This window comes from Lissotriton helveticus, chromosome 9, assembly GCF_964261635.1.
Source record: "Lissotriton helveticus chromosome 9, aLisHel1.1, whole genome shotgun sequence".
In the NCBI taxonomy this organism is placed as follows: domain Eukaryota; kingdom Metazoa; phylum Chordata; class Amphibia; order Caudata; family Salamandridae; genus Lissotriton; species Lissotriton helveticus.
This window is the reverse complement of record NC_136070.1, coordinates 1213220747-1213246322: the sequence shown is the minus strand read 5'-3', so window position 1 is coordinate 1213246322 and position 25576 is coordinate 1213220747.

Here is a 25576-nt window from a genome sequence, read left to right as displayed (position 1 = left end):
GAGATGACTTGAATGATTCCACTACATTGATTGAAATTGAGAGCACCAATAATGAAATATTGTCACAAGGAGGAGATGACTTGTATGATTCCATTAGATTGATTGAAATGGACAGCACCAATAATGAAATATTGTCACAAGGAGGAGATGACTTGAATGATTCCACTACATTGATTGAAATTGAGAGCACCAATAATGAAATATTGTCACGAGGAGATGACTTGAATGATTCCACTACATTGATTGAAATTGACAGCACCAATAATGAAATATTGTCACAAGGAGGAGATGACTTGAATGATTTTTTTGATCAATCTCTTGATGGCGAATTTATCGAATGTTTGGAGACCATAGAGTTACAAGAATCATCATTGCAGACTTTTAATGAGGACATTGCTGATGAGGACATGTTACTAGTTCTTTCAAATTTAGAAAATTCTGAAGAATAAATTTATATTTAGAAATCAAAAATTGTTTGAGACATTATTCATTTTTATTTTTAATTTATGAAGTTGTAGCGAAGTGATTGTAGTATAAAATGAGACTTATAGTATAGAGTGCAACATTTTTATGTTACATGGTAAGTTTACTTATATTTACTTCCCTTCTGCCACTATATTATCTCCAATGTGTATTTGACATCTCTTCTTCATCTCCGGCCTCCTTTCTCTCACTGTGTGTCTCTGATGCATCTTATCGCTGCTATTTTGTGTAATTACTGAAGAGAGTAAAATAAAATAGTTCGGAACGTGAAAAGGGGGCAAAGTAGAGTACTCCTCACCCCCTAGGCCTTTTTAGGCGGTCCCAAAAGGATCAGTTTCTGCTTTCCTGAGAGATTATGGTATGAGTTCCATATACCACAATAACTTGCATTACAACATGCAAGATATCTATCTCCTATTACCAACTTTTGGAGATATTCGCGCTAAGCGCGAATATCTCCAAAAAGTAACACCTGCCCTGAGCAGTTCTTAGCCATGTTATCCAATGGGAGGTGGATAACATGGCTAAGAGCATTAGCTCGGTAATGCATGAATATCGCTGAGTTTTTAGCGATATTCATGCATTGCGGCCGTTTATTATCGCATTTGCGATAAACCTTGATAATAGCAAGGTTTATCTTCGATAATTTCTGACGATGCTTAGCGGTAAAAAATTCGTTGGTAAGCATAGTTAGCGATAAATATCGCTTAACTTTGGTAATATGCCCCAACGTCTGTTAACGTTCGATTAGAAGGAAATGAGGAAGTGTTGAAAAACATTGTCTGCGCCATCTTGCCTTTTTTGAAATGCCACACTTTTGTCGTGCACGGCAGCCATTTTAGATGTCTTGACCAGACCCACTCTCTGCACGCTGTCGATTCGTAGCATGGCTCCTCACCCTCGCAAGCATCTTCCCCAGGCACTGGTCACCCCCGCTCTCTGTCTTATGCATGGGCAATAAACCTCCCCCCATCTGCGCTGCTCTTCCCTGAGAATCACACTCTGTGCCCGCCCGACACCTCCCTTTCGCCCTATTCACTACCGCACCCTCTGACACTCCTCTTCCTCTGTGTCCGATTGTCCAGGCTATCACCTAGCCCTGCAGATGTAGTTTATGGCCCCAGCTGTAAAGAATCACCCCTCTTCAAAGGAGTTATAGTAGATCAAGGCCCACACCCGATGAGATCCGTCACACCACACGTGTTCCTACTATATGAAAACCATCCTGTATTGTGATTGGGGAGGGGACCGAGCCTGAAGCGGAAGATTCCAGGAATGACTCTTTGTACATCAAAGTTTTTACAATTATGTGTCACATTAAAAATATATAGCACTCCAACAAAGTAGTAGGAATATAAAACTTTAATAACATATAAATATATACAACAAAACAAAAACAGTAAAAACATTTAAACAACGAAGAGACCGTGGCAATTTCTTTTGAATTATCCAATAGATTTATTGAAATTGACAGCACCAATAATGAAATATTCTTGTCAGTAGCGGTCTGTTGTGCGAATAGTTCCAAGGCAGCAGAACGCGCTGAAATCTAGATGGCACGAAGGTGATGTCTAGTAAGTTGCCGCCCAGCAAATAACGGCGTGGGGCGCCGCGGGGGTGAGTGAGTCCAGTAGGCACCACAGCTATTCTTACCGGCATTGCAGAATTACTGCTGGGGACAATGCCTGTGCTGTAGCAGGGTCACAGCAGAAACAAAAAGGATTCTGTTGAAGATGTTGTTGGTTTTAAATTTGAAAACAGTTCTGGTGTCAACTGCTATGCTAATGTAGTGGTTAATGTTTTGTTTTCTCTAGAAAATGTAAAAGAGGGGGAGGCAGTCCAAAGTTCCGTTAAAAGGGCAAAGGAAAGGATCGGTGGTTTGAACTATCAGTCAAAAAGGGGAGGGGGTGCAACAATTTTTCCTACCGGGTCACACTGTGCTTTCACCGGAAGTGAGGTCTGCAGGATTCTAGTAATTCAAAGTGAGGCTGGCGCCAGCATGGGAGCGCCGACGTCCCGCGGATACAGTTTCGTCACTCCACGGGCGATCATGGCAGTCATTCCCCATCGGGGGTCGGAGACTCCCGCGGCTCCTCTAGAATCTTCAAGGTCGTGGAGGACTACGGTGGTGGAGTCAACCAGTGACCGGGCCATTTCTTTATGCTGGGCCCGCTCTTGCCAGGTCGACCGCCATTTTGAGAGTTCGGTAGCTACTGGCGATCGCGGGGTCAAATGAGCGGACGGGCTCCACCCTGCCGGGCGAGACGTTGCAGCATGGCCACAGTGGAAGAACCCTTTTCCGGGCGCCTGGAGCGCTGAGGGTGCAGCTGGGAAGCCTCCACCTGGGGAGGCGGGAGAGGCCTGTTCGCACCGTCTCTCCCTCCCAGTGCACCCCACGGCGTCTCGCTTGAGATTTGTTATGGCCGGACCAGGCGATGAGGATGAGGGGGGGGGGGTCGGAGGCATGTGCAAGACATCCCCCCCCAGTGTTGTCGCAGCCATTATTCATGAAAGAAGAAGTGTCCCGTCCGTCTTCGGGCCGGGCTTCCGGTAGATGTCGGCCGGACGCCCCTGGCTCTGGCCCCATGAACGGGTTTCTTGGTTTATCGGCTGCAGCCGGATCCCGTCGGCCTCGGCCCCCCGACCGTTGGTGGCCGGACCGGAAGAGCATGTGGCGGGACTACCTGAAACTGTCAAGGGCCACCGCAGCCGGACTGGGAGAGAGAGGGGAGGGTCGAGGAGACATTCCCCCCCCTGCAACTGTTCAGCGTTGTAAAGGCAATCCCCTGGCCGGGTCCCGCTGGCCTCGGCCTCTCCTCCGGCTACACCCTACGTTAGGATCTCCTGGCCGAGGCGTGGCAGCAGGACCTGCCTTATATGGGCTGCTCCCGGCTGGGCGTAGCCGGAACCCTGCACCACCTTGGAAGTTTCCAGAGTGGGGGCGGATGTTCTACTGACTTGCATTTTCCCTAGTCTATCGATTTTTTTGGCGTGGCAGGCGGTGGGACAGCGAGGGGTGATTTGGTTTCTCTTACTGTTTTTCTGGTCTCTCACCACTGGCATATTTTAACGTTTTCTTGTTTCTAGGACATTAATAGGTTTTATCATTACGTTATGTTATCGTTTCTTTGTTCGTTGTTTAATAAAAGTTCATGTTCATCAGTGGCCTACTGATTTTCGTTTTCCTATTCTTTTCTTTCCAGGTTGTTTCATGCTAAAGTTTCTGTTAACAGGATACAGTGATCACTTCGTTATTATTGCATATGTCCTTTTCACTAGGGGTGCTCTCTGGTCGGGCCAGATGACGTATCTCTAGTAAATGGTCCGGGTGAAACAGGTGCATCAATCAGTGGGGAGTAGATAGGCATGACAGATTACAACGGGGGAGAAAGGTCCGCATTACGTACCCTTTCACTACTTGCAAAGATTTTCCTACGTTTATTTGCAAACAGGGAATACCTCCAAAAAGAACTAATTCCCAAACAGTCAATGTTCGGACAATCAATCAATCAATGAGGAATGAAATAGGTACGACGTGTTAAAGGCTTGCGTTACCTACCCTTCACTATCTGCAAAGGGAGAGAGAATATTCCTATTCTTCCTCGTTTGCAGGCAGAGAAGATCCTTAAGAGAACCAACTTCGAACAATTCAATGCTCGATTCAAACAATCAACAAGGGGTACTGTGAACACAAATGAACGCCGCTTATGTACATACGCATTGCTATTTTCAACAGGTTGTTCCTAATGTTTCTATTTTAGCGAGGTCAAAAAGAGATCCCATTAGTGGCCTACTGATTTTGCTCGATTCCTTTTGTTTTTTTACACGATTTTTCGCTATCTGCAAAGACTAAACAGAGTATTGCGACTCTGTGCTTGTTTGTAAATAGAGAATGAACCAAAGAGAACAATCAATCAAATGGAGAGAGAAGCAGGCACGACGGATTACAAAGGGGGCAAAGGGCTGCGTTAACTACCCTTCACTATCTGCAAAGAGAGAGTACTCCTAATAGAAATGAGGGGTGGGGGGCAGCATTCAAAGCAGATCAGTGTGCATAAACACGAAAATGTTTTTACTTACCACGTACTTGACATTCGACAGCTTATGATATTTGCTATTAAAAAACCATTGAAATTCACTGAAAAAACCATAGGTTATAGACCATATATAGTTAGGAATTAGCATTTACAAAACCTTGAAAATTCACTGAAAAAACCATAGGTTATAGACCATATATAGTTAGGAATTAGCATTTAAAAAACCTTATTTTACTCACACAAAACCATTGAAATTCCATATATAGTTAGTTGTTCTAACTATATATCGCGCACCCGCAATCCACTGCTGATCATGTCACATATTACATCATTCATGACATGGTCAGTGACATCACTGATGACATCACTGATGACATCTCAAATGACATCACTGATGACATCACTGATGACATCTCATTTGACATCAATGACCACATCACTGATGATATCATTCATGTGACAATACAATGCATCTCCTCACATTTTAATATAACCTCTGTTTCACCCAGTGTTAAAAAGAGAGTATAATTTTTGAAACCATTGACACACCAATACTAGTTACTACATACGCACTCACTGATTGCTACGTCTAGACACACCTTCACTCATTCACCCATACAATCATTCATACATACAATCACTCATCTTTACAACACTATCATATGCACTCATACACCTATACAGACACTCACAGTCTGCCACTCATCCATGGAGTTACTCACACACCTAGTCAGTCCTGTAAAGAATCAATGACACTTCCATTTTCTTGTCTATACAGTTAAACATAGAGCACCTTACATTTTCAAACATATACTAACACATACTTACCTTCTTATACAATCATTGATACAAGTACAGATTGATCTGCACAGAGTCACACACCTCCCAGCTAGCCACACACACACTCAGTCTCCCATACAAATACTTGGGCAATCAATCAATAACCCATATAGTTACTCATATAGCTACTGATCAACACATGCAGCAGTTTACAGAACAACAGACATAATGATGCACAAATTAAGACAGTTTAGTCACTAACCCATGCACTCAGTGAGACACATTTAATCACTCACTCATACAGTCAGTCATGCACCTACTAAATCCTTCGTCCAGACACTTACACATCCACTCATTCTTCAATATGTAAGACATATTTAAACTTTATAGAAACAAAAAATCACTGGATGTTGTTATCAGTGATGTCATCAGTGATGTCATTTGAGATGTCATCAGTGATGTCATCAGTGATGTCACTGACCATGTCATGAATGATGTAATATGTGACATGATCAGCAGTGGATTGCGGGTGCGCGATATATAGTTAGAACAACTAACTATATATGGAATTTCAATGGTTTTGTGTGAGTAAAATAAGGTTTTTAAATGCTAATTCCTAACTATATATGGTCTATAACCTATGGTTTTTTCAGTGAATATATATATATATATGACGCTCCAAAACTCCTCCACATCGGGAAAAGAAAGAGCAGCACTCCGGTGGTTATAAATACAGCGAGTTAGTTTATTAAGCAAACAAACGTTTCGGAAAAAACCTTCGTCAGTGTTACAACCATTACATGTAATACTCATTTAAATACGGTCATGTGTGCAAGATGGACATCGAAAAGGGACCAGCCCTCCCTCCACCATAATGAGCGCCATCTTGGAGGAGGTTCCTAAGAATGGAACTGTAATGATGTCACTTGTTCCCCGGCTGGAATGTCCAGCGTGGAACCTTGTTCCCTCTATGTTCCTCCCCTCTGTGTTCTCTACGTGGCAGTTGAGATCCTCTGGCTGTTGGATGAGGTTGTATTAAATACCTCTTACTCTACTACATCTTGTGTCCTCATACTATGTTACACTGGCGACGCTTGGCTGGATGAAGAAAAATGATCAAGAAAAGAGGATACAACCTCAATGACAACAAGGAAAAAGGATATTTTAAAAGAAGAAAAACGGAAAAACTCACTGTTAAACCGGAGTTCTCTGTTACTGCTGAATATTCAGGTGTCAGGATCGTGGTGACATCGGGCGGCAGAACGAGGAGGTGAATTGATGGCGAAATGATCATAGTGCTGTTTCTCAGAAGAGGAGGTTGGCCCGTGTGTCTTTCCTTCGTGTAACGTGACGTAATAGAGAAAAGGAAGAAAGGTGCCCCCTCACCTAAAGAAAAGAGTCCGGTTGTTTGGTGGCGGCCATCTTGGATGAGTTTAGAACTCAAAAACTGTAAAAACTGTAAAAAGAAACCCGAGCGTTTTCTGTCTGCCATTTTGAGTCAGGATCAAACTCCCAGGCTGGAAACAAGCTCTAATTTCTAAAGAAAAGGAGAGAACGGCGTGGGACGAGTGTGTGGACATCGGACTGCGGCCGTTTTGAGGGAAAAAGGATCGTTTTTGTGGAACCTAATTTTGAATCCTGTCGTGAACTTGGAGTAGTGGAAGACGGAAGGAAAATGGAATTCAAGGGAGTCTAGATACCTAAAACTCACCAGGCGTGTTTGGAAAAGGACTGTTTTCACACGGTGACAGGCACACCTTTTTTTTATGTTATATTTAATTTAAATTAATTCTGCCTCACCAGTAGTAAGGACATCAACGGTGACAGGCACACCTGGGGTATACTCTTTGGGAATTTGTATTCTTACAGCATTCATTTTGAAATATATGCATTTTTAATTAATTGCATGTTTGGTGGGAAGTTAATTCTGTAAAGGATATGTATACTTAGGAAGTTTTTTTGGGGGGGGGAAACTGTAACGAGTATTACTCTAGGTGATTGATTTAGATTTAAAAGTTCTAATTTGTGTATAACTGCGATGCAGAATGTTACTTCTCCACCGTTTTTTTTATCAGATCCTGGAGAACCTTTAGTTAAATGGAAAAAATGGAAAAAGATTTTTGAGAACTATGCTAGAGTGTGTGGTGCTAACTTGAGTGGGGAAAGAAAACATGCTTTATTAATTTATTGTTTAGGCGGAGAAGGACAGGAGGTGTTGGAAAATGTACCTTTACTTACACAAGCGGATCAGAGAGGTTTGAATGAGTATGAAATTTGTGTAAGGCAATTGGATTTACACTACTTGCCTAAGGTAAGCACAATTATGGAGAGGTATTATTTTGGCCTGCGTGAACAAGGGAAGGAGGAAAGTGTAGAAGAATTCATAACTTCATTACGGAAATTGGCGTCAAGTTGTAAATTTGGTGGGTTGGTGGAAGAAAGAGTTAGAGATCAACTTGTTTTGAGGTGCGGAAGTGATAAGATCAGGGAGGAGCTCTGGCTTAAGGATGAGCCACCTTTGGATGAAGTTATTAGTATCGCAAAGAGGGTTGAACACATGTTAAAATGTGTTGGAGAGTTGAGCAAAGTCAGTAAAGAAGAATCTACCAGTAGTAAGGTTCAGGAAGTAGAGTGTCAGGTAGTACAGAAAGATGTAAAGAAGAAAATTGAGGAACCTGTACATGGGAATAGTACCGAGGTGGATAACAGTGCTGTTAAGTTACAGTCTGCTAGGAAGTTTTCAACACCTTTTCAAGGCAATTGTTATAGGTGTGGAAGATTTGGACACATGGCTAATGCAAAGGAGTGTCCTGCAAATAGGTTCAGTTGCAATGTGTGTGGCAAAAAGGGTCACATTGGGAAGAATTGCAGATTAAGAAACAAGAGAGATTATAGGACAGAGACTAAGTTGGTTAGTTTTCAAATAAGTGAAAATGATGTGGAGCATCCTACAGATTGGGTTTTAGTGGGGGGTGTAAGTGTTGAGATGAAGTTTGATTCGTGTTCCCACATCACTTTTGTTGCAAAGGATGTTTACATAAAAAATTTTAAAGGGAGAAAGTTTCTTATGAAACCAGATATTAATCCCAGAGGTTACAATGAGTTGCCCATTAAGTTGTTGGGTTACTTTGAAGATTGTATTGAGTTTAAAGGGAGATTTACTGACGCAAAAATCTATGTGGCAGAACGTGGTGACAGTTTGTTAAGCTGGTCACATCAGGCACGTTTAGGTGTCATTCTTAACCCTAATGCACTACCTTCTGTACAAGTTCAATCAGTCGAAGGGGATGAAAACAAATTTGTAAAAGAATTTGGTGATTTGTTTTCTGACAAGTTGGGCTGTTTGAAAGGTTATAATAATCATATAAAGTTGAAACTTGGTGCTACCCCTGTTGCTGCAAGAGTCAGACGTATTCCAGTTTGTGTACAAGAAGCCGTAAAGAAGGAGATAGAAAAATTGTTGACCACAGGTGTAATTCAAGCTGTTGAAGCGACAGAGTGGCTCGCCCCTATTGTAGTAGCTCGTAAACCCAACAATGAGATTCGTTTATGTGTGGACCTTCGTGCACTGAATAAAGAGGTGATAATTGATAAATATCCTCTTCCACATATAGAGGAATTAGTTTCTACACTTGACGGAGCTTGCTATTTCACCACCTTGGACATGGCTTCAGCTTATCACCAGGTTCCTTTGAGTGAGGAGTGTCAGGAATTAACATCTTTCATTACTCCTATGGTGGCATTTAAGTTTCTAAGAATGCCATTTGGTCTGGTGTCTGCGGCATCAGTGTTTCAAAGTATTATGGAAGATTTGTTCAAAGGGATACCAGGGGTTAGATGTTACCAAGATGATGTGTTGATTTGTGGGAAGGATGTATTTGAACATGATGGGAGGGTTCATACTGTATTAAAAAGAATGTTGGATGCGGGTTTGACTTTACACAGAAGCAAATGTAAATTTGGTGTCACAGAACTTGATTACCTGGGACATCATATTTCAAGACTTGGTATTAGTCCTAAGAGAGAGTTAGTTGACACAATTGAAATGTTAGAAGAACCTGCCTCTAAAGAAGAAGTCTCCTCGTTTTTGGGAATGGCGGAGTTCTATAATAAGTTTGTGAGGAATTTTGCCGATAAGACTGTACATTTGAGGAAGCTAATGTGTAAAAATGTGGAGTTTGTGTGGTCAAAAGAATGCAGTGTGGAGTTCAAACAAGTGAAGTCTGATCTTAGGAATGCACCTAACTTACAGGCATTTGTACCTGGGGATCCCACTTTCATTGTGACAGACGCGAGTAATAAAGGTCTGGGTTCTCTGTTACTTCAGGTAAGGAAGGGTCGTGAAGAGTTGATTGCGTGTGCTTCTAGGTGCTTGAAAGAGGCTGAACTAAGTTATTCGGTCATTGAAAAAGAAGCCTTGGCGATATTCTGGTCTGTAACCAAATTCAGGAAGTTTGTGTGGGGTTCATCATTTACAGTCAGATCTGATCACAAACCTCTAAAGGAAATATTTGAAAGGAAAGGTTTGGATTCCATTTCTTCAAGATTAAGGAGGTGGGTAATCTCCTTGCAGGAGTATGATTTTAAGTTTGAGTACATTCCTGGAAAGTGTAATGTCTCGGCAGATGGTTTGTCTAGATTGATGAGTGTGGTAGGCGAGGTTGGTGGTCAGGATGTTGGTGAGCAAGTAGATTTTGATTCCAAATTAAGTGTTTGTGATGTTACTCTTGGAGCTGTGAAGGAAGATGAATGGAAGGATGAGTTGGTAAAGGATGATGAAATGTTGAGTGTTATCAGCCTTTTACATCAGAATAAGTCATCTTCCCTTAACAAACCATGGTCATTGGTGGCAAATGAATTAGCTGTTGTTGATGGTGTACTTATGAGAGGAACCGGATTGATTCCGCCTTTGAATCTTAGGAAGGTTATTGTGGACATGGCCCATGAAGGACATATGGGAATTTCTAAGACAAAAGAACGCATCCGTCAGAATTTTTGGTGGCCGGGTTTGGACATAATGGTGGAACGTGTGGTAAGGGAGTGTACTCCTTGTCAGATCAGTAACAAAGTGCTCAAAACAAGAAGCCCACCCATGGTTTGTAGAAGATTGCCTAGATCTCCCTGGGATGAGTTGGCAATAGATATTGTGGGTCCTTTGCATGGTGAAAGACAGACTCCCTACATGTTGGTTTTGTTAGATCTATATTCTCGTTGGGTGGAGGTAAGTTTGGTAAGGGAGGTCACAAGTCAGTCCGTGATTTCCTTTCTAGATTCTGTGTTCAAAAGGGAGAGTTTTCCCAATTCTATTCTTTCAGACAATGGTCCTCAGTTTTGTTCAGGGGCCATGGAGGACTATCTTGTCAAGTGTGGTGTTGTTCATAAGAAAATTTCATTATATCTTCCTGAGGCGAATGGTGCTTTGGAGAGACTTAACAGGACTCTTAAGGAGTGTATTCAGTTGGCAAAGGTTAATTGTTTGGATTGGAGGAGGGAGTTACAGAACCGGATAACCGCTTATAGGTTCACCCCGCATTCATCTACGGGTAAAACACCGTTTGAACTTTTCAAGGGGAGGGCTCCCAACACTTGTTTGTGTCCTGCATGGATGGTGTCTGACAAAGGTGTTAAAAACAATGAAGTTGCGGCTTGGAGAGATAAAAAATTATCTTTGCAATTGAGAAGGAAAGTGTATGTTGACAAAAAAAATCTGCAAAGGTTATGAATTTTAAAGTTGGGGAGAAAATTAAGATAAAAGCACCTGTTGGATGTTAAAATTGGTCGAAGTTCTCTGCTCCTAGAACCATTGTGAAACTTTTCAAAAACGCTGTTAAGACAGAGGATGGTCGTATATGGAATCACAGTCGACTCTCTCACTATGCTGGATGTGATTCTTCTTTTACTGACAGGTCTTCTTCTGGAGGTCTCTCTTCTGTTCCTGTTCAGGAGTCTGCTGGATCTCGCAGGAGTGTGAGAGTTCGCAGGTGGCCTTTGCACTTGCGTGATTATGTTTAATTGTTCTCAGCTATGTTGTTACTTATTTAAATGTCAAGAGGAAGAAGTGTAATGATGTCACTTGATCCCCGGCTGGAATGCCCAGCGTGGAACCTTGTTCCCTCTATGTTCCTCCCCTCTGTGTTCTCTACGTGGCAGTTGAGATCCTCTGGCTGTTGGATGAGGTTGTATTAAATACCTCTTACTCTACTACATCTTGTGTCCTCATACTATGTTACAGGAACTAATGCATTATAATACCATGAATTGGTAAACATACATTCAAAAGGGCAACAAAAACAATCAAATATAATATATGAAAGTGATAAAGCCGTGGATCGGCAAAGGTCCCTAATAAAGGATGCACATCACGCAGCAAATTAATGTTATTATACCAAGAGACTATATACATGAGTTTGGCACATTTCATGAAACGACAATTTATAAGTCCCATGATGACTTTACTCTAACCAGTCGAATAATCGAGATTTTCAAAGAGGTAACCATCACAACATTAAAGGCAGCCAGACGTCCGTCCGACAGTAAACGAAAGTAATGCTATATATAACAATATATTCCATATAGAATTTTTTAGTTGATTGAGCATAATTCATAATTCAATGGCGGGTGCCGTACTCGATGCAATTAGTCCAGAAAGCCAAATTATGCATATATGATAAAAGACACAGTAAGGGTAGCATGTGAAAGATGTAAGACATGACTGGCAGCATTTTCAATAACTCGCATAGTATAATGCTATCCTAAGAGAAGAATACAATATGATGCTGCAATTCAAAGATTCAAAATTTCAAAAATTCAAAATTTCAAAAGTACAAAGATGCAGAGCAATAAGACAATAATCATAGCAGGACACACGGCAGAGGTTGGAAATCTTCTGAGAAAACCCAGACGTTACTCTCAAACGTTTCAGATGTAAGTATATCATTTCCCTAGATGTACTATCATATCTTCCCCGCTATTCATGCTCTTGGGGTACTTTGTGGATAGGTCAATGATATACCTCGATTCGAGGCGTCTAAGCCTTCTCAATCTATCCCCACCCCGTGGGTTGTATGGAACATGGTCTAACCCAAAGAAGCGCAGTTTGTTCCTGTCCTTATTATGATGTTCGGCAAAATGCCGTGCTACTGGGTAGGCCGGGTCCACTTTATCGATAGCCCTGAGATGTTCCAGCACTCTCAATTTAAGTTGGTTTATGGTGCTCCCAATATATCTAAGACCGCATGGGCATATCAGACAATACACTGCATAGATAGTACTACAGGTAATGCATTTTTGTATCTTTTTAGTCCTACCAGCATCGGGGATATCGTATTGCAAAACCCTCCGGCTGTTGCTGCACGCCTTACATTTCCCGCATGCGAAGAACCCACTCATATTTCTTAGGGTGTTACAGATGCAGCAAAGAGGGTTTTTAGAAAAACTCAGTAAGAGTGGTGCGCTCTGCCTGGTGTGTACGTCTGGGTATGTTGAAAGCTGAGTGGTAGTAAGGTGCGTAAAGAGCGAGCGGAGAAGCCCGAACCACTCAATATGAAAATCAAAAGAATTTCACAAGACTAAAAAAAAAGCATTGCTCTCGCACACAAAACACATAAAGTTCGCAGAAGGTGAACAATTGAATTGAAAGTACCACAACAGTATCATAAAAGGAACAGATGCAGATTCTTGAGTGTGTGTTTCAAGAAGAGTTGTTTAATCGGTCCACAATCAGCCACAATCAGCCGACACGTGTTTCGTCGTGTGAGTGTGGTTCACTACGACTCTTCAGGGCTTGTGACTAGCCTGTATATGTACAGGTCTAGAAGGGTAAATGTTCAATGTGGACATCCATCAGATATGGACAGGATTCATTAAGTCAAACGAGGGGTCTGTCGAAAGATAATGCCAGAAAGCAAGTGTGTTTGCTTCCGTTTCAAATCAAATCGTCGAGGTGTTGATTTATAAAAGGGCGTATACTTAATACGTGTGCGTATTAATCAGTAACCGGGAGGGGATCCTTATAGTTCGTTCGAGTGCCGAACAGTCTCGGCGTTTCTTTCCGATGTGTGCTGTCCCTCCTCTTAAGTTTCCCGGTCGCCGTTTGCCAAGAACGGACTTGGCAAACGGCGACCGGGAAACTTAAGAGGAGGGACAGCACACATCGGAAAGATACGCACACGTATTAAGTATACGCCCTTTTATAAATCAACACCTCGACGATTTGATTTGAAACGGAAGCAAACACACTTGCTTTCTGGCATTATCTTTCGACAGACCGCTCGTTTGACTTAATGGATCCTGTCCATATCTGATGGATGTCCACATTGAACATTTACCCTTCTAGACCTGTACATATACAGGCTAGTCACAGGCCCTGAAGAGTCGTAGTGAACCACACTCACACGACGAAACACGTGTCGGCTGATTGTGGCTGATTGTGGACCGATTAAACAACTCTTCTTGAAACACACACTCAAGAATCTGCATCTGTTCCTTTTATGATACTGTTGTGGTGCTTTCAATTCAATTGTTCACCTTCTGCGAACTTTATGTGTTTTGTGTGCGAGAGCAATGCTGTTTTTTTCTTAGGGTGTTAGACTGAGTTGGTAAAGGTTCAAGATGGCTATGCACCAACATATCACCCAGGGACCTGGCCTTACTAAAGGTCAATAATGGATGTGGTGGTAGGTCTTCTCTTAACACGTCATCTGTGAACAAAATGTGCCAGTTCTTGCGCATCATAGCTCTTAGTCTCTCTGCACCCATAGAATATGGGGTACTCATCCTAAAGACATTCTTGATGCTAGTATCTATTCCACACAATTTCTTATTGAGTAAGTCCTTTCTCGGAATCTTTGTCACTTTCTTCAAAGTACTAGATAAAAGTGGTTCATTGTAGCCTCTTAATCGGAAGCGGGACAAGCTTTCCGAGGCAACCGCCTCGAAATCTTTGTCTTGGGTACTGTTCCTCTTTATTCTTAAGAGTTCCCCATAGGGGATACTCCTAATGAGTTTTGGTGGATGAGCACTCTTAGCGCAAAGAATAGAGTTTCCCGCTGTCTCCTTCCGGTACAGCGCAGTGTGGACACGGCCATCCTCAATATAAACCCGTAGGTCCAAGTAGTTAGCTGCCACCTCACTAATTGTCCCCGACAGGTGTATATTGTAGATGTTGATGTTGAGGGAGTGGATATATATCTCTGCCGTGTCCTTGGTCCCCTGCCACACGATGAATAAATCATCAATGTAGCGGTACCAATGTACCACTTTACCGCTTTCCATGCCCTCTTGGTAGCTTCTGGGCACCCGCTCCTCCCACCAGCCAACGAACAAGTTTGCATAGCTGGGAGCGAAGCAGGTGCCCATAGCTGTACCACAGGTCTGCCTGTAGAGCCTATCCTCGAACAAAAATATGTTACGAGTTAAGCAGAATTGCACAAACTCCATTAGCATACTATTATGTTGTGCAAAATGGATAGAACGTTTACTTAGATAGTATTCAACGGCAGCCAATCCATGGGCATGGTCAATGACAGTATATAGGCTGGTAATATCCATCACTAGGAATAGATAGTCCGATTGCCAGTCCATATCATCCACTTTATTCAGAAAGTCTTTGGTATCTTGGACATAAGATTCCAAATTTAAAACAAGGGGAAAGATGTAGTTGTCTACAAATTTAGACATATTCTCTGTTAGACCACCAATCGATGCCACAATCGGTCGGCCAGGAGGGGAAATATTGTTCTTATGTAATTTGGGTAAGTGGTAAAACGTTGGTGTCATCGGGTTACTGCTGCGTAGGAAAATGTGCTCATCCTTTCCTAGCATAGAGAGGTTATACCATTTCAAAATCAAATTGTCATATTCTCTGATACTAGATTCATACAGTTCTTTGGTGGTCATTGTATAGTACTTAGTGTCAGAGAGTTGCCTCATCGCTTCTTGATGATAATATTCCCTTGTCATCAAAACGACATTCCCCCCTTTGTCCGAGGGTTTTATAACAATTTTCTTGTCGTTTAGTAGATCTTGTAAGGCTTTCTTTTGAGATTGAGTGATGTTACTTATATTCATATGGGAAACCTTTCTTTGTTTTACCAATTCCATCAGCATGGCATCAGAGAAGGCGTCAATAGCATCCCAAGGTGATTGGGGGATGAACGTCGAGAGAGGTTTAAAATGACTGCCATCTCTTTCCTGTTCAATCCCCTGAGCGGCTGCCCTCTCTACCATATCCATGCACGAGATATCTACAGTCTCCATTTCCGTTCTCAAGGCTTCCATGGCCTCAATACAGGGCATATCTTTTCCAATCAGGATATCAGTGGCCGTTAACCTGGTCCCAAGTTTAGGTGGTCCCTTGATGTGTGGTCTATTTTAAAATGCTTATGCAATTTTAGCTTTCTGGTGAACTTGAAAAGGTCAATTTTGGTTTGTGTAAATTCGAGATCTGCATTAGAACAGAAGGTGAGTCCCAGGCTGAGGAGTTCATGTTGTTCTTCAGTCAGAGATTTACTCGTAAGATTGACTACTGTTAGATTATTCACCTCTGTCTGATCAGGATGTCCTACTTCCTCGTTCTGCGGCTGGACCGAGTTTGGGGTTTTGGTTTCCCCCTTCCTTTTCCTTTTGCCGCCTCCTCCTGCCCTCCTGGTTCTCCTTTGTCTTGTCGGTCTGGGGGCTTGTTTTTTCCTCCTCTCAGCCAATTTTGCCGAATTATTTGAAACTCGGTGTGAAAAGGAACAGTAGTTCTTCTGCGTTCGTTCCTCTGTTCTCGCTGATCATCACCCGATTCATCCGCAGTTACCTCTGACTATATATATATATATATATATATATATATATATATATATATATATATATATATATATATATATATATTCTGAAAGCTCCAAAGTTGCCCGCAGGCAAGGCAGCACACTCCAGCAGCTTGTCACAAGCATATTCCTCGTAGCAATTGTAAGGGTAAAAGCTACACTCCGTCCTTCTGTAATTACATTCCTCGTGTCGCATAATGAAGCCTGGTGCGTTTCTGGGCTAATGCCCTCATCAGAGGCTCGACAGGAGATTCGTGGAGTGGACAAGCCCACCTTGTTTTTAACTGGCCTCAAATGGGCTGCTTTCAGGTGAGTACATGAATTTTGGCATAAAAGGGCCAGCCCTGATAGAGATTACACCTTTTTTTTTCAGAAATATAGAAATCACTGATGGTTTGATTACTTTTTAGTAGAGGACATAGTGGTTAATGAAGTCATCAATATTAAGCATCATCCATCTCACCTACTAGATCATACAGCAGTGGGCTTGAAACTAAAATTAATAGTGGTTAAAAACATACCTATGTGGACATTAGATAGGGTGATTCTCCTAGATACAGAGGCTGTACAGACATTCCAGAAGGACACAGACAGCTTTCGGCAAAATAGCAGAGGACCAGCACCAGCAAATATAGTTTGAGACGCATATAAGGCCTATATAAGAGGAGGGATAAGCATTATGGCATACCCCAGATGGAAAATAGAAAAAGAGGAGTGGAGGAAACTAGAGCAGGAGTTAGAGTAGGAGGAAGAAAAATCTATGTTAGGGAAAACTCTAGAGACTCTTCAACAGAGCTTTCAACTCAGAACAGAAGATAAGGTCCGTAAAAGGTGGGAGGTCAGTAAGTTGGGGCAGTTTGAGCATGGTGAAAGGTGTGCAAAATTACTGGTATAGAAGTCCAGACAAGATCGAGCTAAGAGCAATATAAAAGAGTTTGCGAATGAGAGGTTAGGTACTAAGGAGGTTAACAGCGGCATAATTGAACAAGTCATCATAGAATTTTACAAGGATCTTTAAGAAGAAGTGGAGGGGATGGAAATAAAGAGCTGGTTAGCAAACAGAAAGATCCCCAGACTGATTGAAGAACAGCTTATATACCTAAATCAAGAAATAAAGAAATTAGGGAGGGGATGAAGAAATCCAAAGTGGGCAATGAGTCAGGTCCTGGCAGTATACTTAACAAATTATATGTGAAACTTTGCAATAATATTATTCCAATGTGGGAGAGATTATTTAATTCAATTATTGTAGAGGAAGCCCCAACACCACCCTTTTGGAAAGAAGCAACTATTAATATAATGTTCAAACCCAATAAATTCCCTAAAAATGTGAGTCATATAGGCATATTTTGCTCTTGAATTCCAAATTATAAGATTTTCTCTAACATTATAGCTGAGGGATTAACTAGGATGGTTAACGTCTCAATACACCAGGACCAAAGACGCTTTATTTCGGGGAGAAACCTGTATCGATAGACCTGGCCATAGTCCACAGTATACCCCTGGGCATCATGACTAATGACACAATGAAGGCCCTTGATAGAGTGATGTGCAAATATCTGACGGGGACTTTGGCTCACTTTGGCTTCAAAAGGGGGTTTATGGAAGCGGTTAAATAAATGTACAATACACCCATTGCGAGGGTGTGGGTCAATGGGAGGCTGTTTTATATGTTGAAGATAAGTTGTGGTACCCGGCAAGGGTGTCTTCACTCCCCACTTCTCTTTAATTTATATATTGAACCGCCAGCACAGCAGCTAAGGGAAAACAAAGAGATAGTCCCTTTAGTTTGTAATGGTCTAGAGAGTAAATTAGCATTGTATGCTATGAGTTAATGGTATATATATCCAGACTGGATAGATCAGCTCCACAAGTGGAGCGTGTGATAAATCATTTTGGCAGAGTATCAGGATATGCAGTGAATAGAGCAAAACTGAAATGATGACATGGAATATCCCCAATAATGACGGCCCAGTGAAAAAGAGTATGAGATATTTAGGTATATTTATTCAGCAAGATTTAAATAAGATCCCAAAGACCAATCTTGTGCAAGTTGAAGCAGAACTAGGTATTCTTTTGAGAAGGTGGGAGAATCTACTGTTAAGGGTCAACCTGATGAAGATGATGGCTCTACTTAAGGTCACGTTTTTGTGTGAAAAAATAGTGCTGACCTTTGATACTAAAAAGACAGCTACATTACAGTAAAAAACAATCAATTTCATATATGCCCCAAAAGAAATCAGGATTTCCAGTAAACTGGATTTCAGTAAACTGAGGATAAAGAAAGACAAATGGGGCCTAGGAGTGCCAGACTTACAGTACTGTTGCTGGCCATTTCAATCTAAACACTCTATTGGCCTATTGGGGATACCAGATCATATAATGATGGGAAACATCTGGTGGGCAATGTTGGCTGGGGACAGAGAGAGAGGGCCTTTTTGTATACGCTGGTGCCCCAAGGTATTTTAAGAAAGTGCATCTGGAGACACTTCTAGATGCAGTTAAACTTTGGTTTGAAATAAGTTCTGGGTTGAGGATTCCATATTACAGTCCACTCTGTCCAATTTGGGATTTCTCTGGTCTAACTGAATGTATGAAAGATCAGTTAGTGCGCTCGCTAAAAGAGGCTGGGATCCTGAACTGGGGACACCTCATTGATAGGGAAAATACTGCTCTGACGAAAGTAGAAGTAGCAATGATAATTGAGAGTGCGGAAGTAACCCATAAACCACCAATAGTAATATGGGATGGATGCCTGCCAACGAGGGAGCAAGAAGACTTATGGCAAGTATCCTCTACCAACATTATATCCAACAGTTAAAGCTGCACCCTTAAGGAGAAGGCAATTGTTCACTCTCTACAGGGCTTTCTGGAGTCCTGCAAAACTGGCAAACATGAAAACATGAAAACATAAGAATATATTTGTGACCTGTAAGATACTACAATCATTCTGCCTTAAGGTGGGCAAGACTATGGGCCTGATTTAGATCTCAGCAGATGGGTTACTACGTCACAAAGCTGACGGATATCCCGCCCACCAAAATATAAATCCCATAAAATATAATCAGATTTAGATTTAGGTGGACTGGATCCGTCACCATTGTCACGGAGTAGCCCATCTGCCAAGATCTAAATCAGGCCCTATGTCTGAGATACTGCAAGAGACTATAGAGGTAAGCCCTACTCTTATTTTATTTGGGATTTTCAAAGAAGGGAAAGAATGCCACTGTCAACTAACTTGCATAAGCTTCTGTTCTACATGATACTGCTGGCTAAGAGAGAAATATGTAAAAACTGGATTCAGACAATACCCCCACAATATAACCTGGCAAGACTATATACAAAGCATGTAAGTGTCTAGGACTCTCTTTTTTCTAACCAGCAGGGGTTTCAAATCAGGGCTCCATTCACAGACAACGATTCCTCAAAAAGTTTGATGATTACGTCAAAAAGAAGGGCCAGGAGAAGTACTCACACAATGGCTGGGACAGAAAGTGGGTCCCTCAGCCTGACTGGGTTAAATCAACCAGATTCAAATGCTGACACTGATCTATGCATTGAGGGGGATATGAGGAATAAAATATAAAAATAAAATATAAAAAAATTGGAATGTTGGGGCACCATTGAAGACAATTGAGTAGCAGAGAGGGGCAACAGTGCTGTCGCTGCTATTGGCCTTCTCCTCCAATTTTCCAGTGCATGACTTTATTTATCTCCTTTTTTTATTTTCTGCTCTCAGAGGGTGGAATGTTCTAATAGCATTATAAGCCTTCGACCTTCGATTATACTGGTCACGAAAGTTCTTCTGTCTGGCCATTACAGCCCTTGGCATAGGGGTAAAATTCGACATTAATGTAATGGCTGATTTTTCCTTGACTACCAAAAACAGACAGAAAATATATTTATTCAAATGGAATAGAGAGAAAATGCATTTTAAGGGTTCCAATTATACACTGAAAGGAATTAGGGCTGGCAGAAAGTCAATGGTCCAAGATGAAGCAGCTTCGAGTGAACCGAATCCAAAAGCCCTGGCCCCTTGATTCCAAATCCCATTCCTCAATCATCACAGCACACCGCCTCCCATGGCAAAAAACAGATACATTCCACATTTGTCTCTTTTGAGCTAGGAAGTTAGGCCCATCAGATAGAAAGTGTGAAAAGTTCAGTGTTCTCATTTGTTGATTGTTCCTCCTTCATGGTCAAATTTTTCAACTATCTCAGATCTTTGGGAACTCTTATGACGACTCAAGGTTGAGGTTATATCATGTTCCTCTGCTGCGGTGCTTGAAGCCAGATGTCTTAGGAGCCACTTTGAGAGCGCAGTGAATGTGTGGCTTAGGGGATTGCCAGAAATGCACTAGAGTGGGTCATACACAGATCATGGGTGTTCTACCACATTAGTAAGTTTTTAATATCATCCTGCCAAAATATTGTATCCAGAATATCGGCTACTATTACATTGTGTACCAAGTAGACATAGTGGAGTACAGATTTACTATTCTTAGCTTCACATTTACATATGTGGACGTTGACCTAATATTGTTTACTCTACATCTATGCACTATGAAAAAAGGTATGCAGATGTATACTTACCTCCATAACATGGTTCTAGTCAGTATTCTGGATATGATATATCCTACTAACTTATCTTGCTATTGCAATGTACAATCATAATCATACCAAGATGAGGCAGTGTATCAATCCATAGGTGAAGCAAAGAAGTTGTTTATGAAGAGCTTTTATCACGAGATGCCAGCACTCGCAACCAGCACTTATTCCCAGATAGCCGATAATACACATGTTGACAACCTGTCAATTGAGAGTTAGTGGAAAGTTGTTTATCAGGAGCACATGACATCACACGATGCTCAAGCCTTATAGAATTAGTGCAAACCGCCGCCTACAACTACTGGAAGTTGCATAAACAAATTTGAATGATCTGGTAGCCAAGGTGTGCAACAAGAACAGAGTAACCACACAACTTTGGTTCTCAAGCATAACATTCAAATAAAACTCTCTTTGGCCACATTCATGACAGACACACACTCTTCCATTTAACTAGTTGTAAGAAAGTGGCTTTATATATACTGGACCAAAGTGAGGAACAGTGTGTATAGAGTCCCCAGTCCCCAGAGGTTTGGCAGAGGCTAAAGTTAGATCTACCCTTACTCTCTAAAGTGGTAGCTTGATCGAGCAGTAAGGCAGTATCAGAGGACAGTGTAAAGCATTTGTTGTACACACCTAGTCAGAAAATGGCCTCACACACTCAAGAACTGAACTCTAGGCCAATTGTTTTGTATCAAAATATATAGTTGTTTTATGTAGAACCAAGAAGGTATCAAAATATACTTTCTCAGAATGAGTTACTTTAGTTAAATACTTTTTAAATAGGCATTAGACTTTTTTAATGCAATAGTTGCAGTTTGTTGCAATAGGCAACACAATTTCAAACACAATGCAAGATTGAGCTCAATGGGAATTTTCAGTTAAATGCAATAAATTACTTTGTAGATTACTTATCTAACTACAAGACTGGATCCTAGATTCAGTCCTGGGACAGGTCCGTAAACAGTTAATTTAAAGCTTTTTGGATATAGTAGTGATTTTTAAGGAATATTGAAATTCCCAATGTTATCCTATGTAAGGAAATTCAATTTGCAGGTAAAGTATCTTCTCGTTACTTTTGTAATCCAGTACTGGACTCCTAGGTTGAGCACTGGGACTTCTATCTAAAACAGGTAAGTAATTACGTTTTGGTAGTTGGTAAGTTTTTTAAGAATATTTGTAGTTTGCAAAAATCGACCCTTAAAAGAAATTTCACAGAAAAACAGTCAATGGTTCCCCATGGAAGAAAATTCAGGTTACTGGTAAGTACGGTAAAAGTTGCTTTGCAGGGTTGGTGCTGGGCTAAAGGATGCAAAAACAACTGGGGTGGTGTGGAGTGCAAACAAACAATGGATTTAGGCCCAGATCTCTGTACTGGGGTGAATGTATGTCATTGTTCTGCATTCTGTCCATCAACTGTTGTTTTGCATTTGTCACCCCGAGTGGGATGGGTATGCTCAGACGTGAGTCCCATGCTCTCCACACCACTGGAGTCAAGCTATCCTGGCTGAAGACGGCTGATAGCCAGAAACCGGTCCTAGGATGCTTGATTCCGGTCCAGGAAAGACATGGCTTGGCAGTTCGGGCTGGACTGTTCCCATGAGGCACAGGGTCAAGGCTGATTTGCATATGGCCATGTCTGAACTGGGGTGGTGTGGAGTGCAAAAAAACGATGGATTTAGGCCCAGATCTCTGTACTGGGGTGAATGTATGACATTGTTCTGCATTCTGTCCATCAACTGTTGTTTTGCATTTGTCACCCCGAGTGGGATGGGTATGCTCAGACGTGAGTCCCATGCTCTCCACACCACTGGAGTCAAGCTATCCTGGCTGAAGACGGCTGATAGCCAGAAACCGGTCCTAGGATGGTTGATTCCGGTCCAGGAAAGAAATGGCTTGGCAGTTCAGGCTGGACTGTTCCCATGGGGCACAGGGTCAAGGCTGATTTGCATATGGCCATGTCTGAACTGGGGTGGTGTGGAGTGCAAAAAAACGATGGATTTAGGCCCAGATCTCTGTACTGGGGTGAATATATGACATTGTTCTGCATTCTGTCCATCAACTGTTGTTTTGCATTGGGCTAAAGGATGCAGCACTGATGTCTCTCCTGATAACAGGTGAGTAATCGGAATTTGTTGTTTGGCTGATTTTAGGTGAATATTTTAAAGTTCCAAAACTCCACACTTAAAAGAATTTCTAAGTGAAACCAGTCAATGTTAGCCTATGGAACAAAAGTGAGTTATCGGCTTTTAGTTAAGTGCTCGACTGGCAGAGTTAAGGTTCTGGGCATAGACTCAGGGGTCTCCCAGGGTCGGGTAGGTACAGTTGGTACACCGTCAGCGGCACAGGGGCAGCCGAGTGCAGATGTAGTTCGGCCCAATGTTATCCAATGAGAGGCAGGGGGCCTTTGGTTGGTGGCTGCTGGCTAGCAGGCCACGCAGCTGTGGGAGCTGGGCTCCTGGTCACTTGCTCAGGGCAAATGGGGAAGTAGAATAGGGCAAAAGTTGCACTGCCAGGGGCAATCGGCGGCTGGGTGCAGGGTGCTTTTGAGCCGTCAGGCGCTCAATGTTAAACAATGGAGATCTTGGAAAGTGGAAATAGGCTGCAGGCTCAGGGACGGAGATTCTTCAGGGGCGACCAATACTTCGAGTGGTAAGTTGAGGTCTTGGAGGATAGGTAGGCACCCTGGAGTTGGACACAGGGGGCCGTGGTGCGCCGGGTGCAGGGGTATATTTTGACATCGGGAAATCTTACCCTCAGCTGGTCGCGGTTGGAGGGTACCTGGTTGTGAGGCTGCAGGCATTGTCTGGTTCGTTGAGGAGGTTCTTTGGGCACTGGACTTCGGGTCCCAGTCACCGGGGGGATGTCCTCGTGGTCTTGGCACGGGCCTGGCTTGGCGGGTGCAGAGGGGGATGGAGTCGCGGTTCCTGGCCGGCACCAGGGGTATTGCTGTTGGAGCAGAACCACTGCTCATGGGAGTCCCAGTCTTTCAGAGCGTCAAGGCAGGCAGGTCCTCCGGGGATTTCAAGGTTGCTGCTCGCAGGAATCGCCGGGATTTAGCAGGAGCAGGTTCAAGGATCAACAGGCCTGTAGGGCTGGGGCCAAGTCAGTTGGTGTCGTCCTTTTGTTAGCTGCTGCACGGCGGGTCTTCTTCTTCTTGATCTTCTTCCTTGTTTTCATATCGGGTTCTGAGGAAGGAAGGTTCAGGGTGCCCCTAAATACTAAATTTAGGGATGTTACAGGTAGGGTGAGGGCAGGGAACAATAGGTCCCTGTCCTGGGGTGGGTACACCCCCTAACCTGCTCCTCTCTGGTGGGAGGGGGCAGGAGTCTAGCTGTGAGTGGGTAGGGCCCCCCATCCTCAAGATGGCGGTAGCCTGGAGTCATGCTTCACCTCGCCTCTCCCACTTGAGGGGTGGAGTTGGCACAGGCTGGCACACCCCCTTTCCTGACGTAGGGTTTCCCGCCAGTCTTCCCGCCAGAGTGGGGGTCAGAACTGGTGGGGGCAAGTTGCTGAGTACAGCAAGTGGCCTGGAGAAGCTCACAAAGGTGGCATGCCTTTGAAGCTTCCCCCTGCCCATCCTGGGGGAGGAGACCTAGCACCTAGCCCAGGATGTGCATTGTTGCAGGACCAGGAGAGCGGGGGGCTCTCCACCCAGGGGCCCAGCAACATTTCTACTATGTGGCAGCCTAGGCAACCTCTCAGACAAGACGTGGATTGTAGGTGAGGTTTCAGGGGGCATCTCCAAGATGCCCTCTGTTGTGCATTTTAAATTAAATCCCACACTGGCATCAGTGTGGGTTTAATGTGCTTTGAAGTTTGATATCAAACTTGTCAGTCTTCAGTGTAGCCATTATGGTGCTGTGGAGTTCGTAATGACAACCTCCCAGCATCATATACTCTTACTGGCATCACTGCACTTACAGTACCCAGGGTTCATGCACTTGTGCCCACACCACTGGCATAGGGCACCCAGCTAGAGGGGTGACTGATGTATGCCAGGGCAGTGGTTTTGTGGGCATGGCACACAGAGATGTGTGCCATGTCGACTCTTTGTTTAGTTCTCCACCAGGACACTCAATCTGCAAAGGCAGTGTGTGTGTTAGGGTGAAGGGCCCCTACGGATGGCACAATAAGTGCTGCAGCCCTTAGGGGTCTTCTCTGGTCACAAAGCCCTGGGGACCAATGGTACCATTTACCAGGGACTGACATGTGGTCCGAGATGCCAATTGAGTTTTAGCTTCAATACAGTTTTAGGGAAGGAACACAGGCCCTGGGCACCTGATTGGCAGGAGCCCATGGCACACTCAGTCAAAGCACATTAGCAATTCAGCAAAAAGTGGGGGCATACCATGCAAGAAAGATAGCACTTTCTCCCAGTAGTCTCATGGAACCCCGCACTAACCATCTGCAGTGTGCTTCAGCGCCTCATCAGTGGTATGAAATGCTCTATAAATGCCATTACAAGACAACACAACAGTTCTTTTGTGCACACCAGTATACCATGCAAGGGCACTCTGTCCCATGAGGCATCATTATTGTGCCCCAAGATGCCACCGCCTCACTAGAATTGGCTGAGTAGTGCATACAGACAAGGAACTGGACCACCTGGCACAGGATGTCACTCAAACCTCTCATAAGTGCTCCAGTAAGTGTGTAGGCTATGGCCCGTTGAGTGGCAAAAGGTCTATATGACTTGCAGGCTCTGGTCTCAACCACCACATAACATACAATGGCTGGCCAAGAAGAAAGTGTGTACCGCATGCTCAAATCATCAACCACTGGAGAGTGTGTCATAGGTTCATGAAGACCCTGACCCTATGACACACTGTAGGAGGGGACATTGTTTATTTGTGGGAG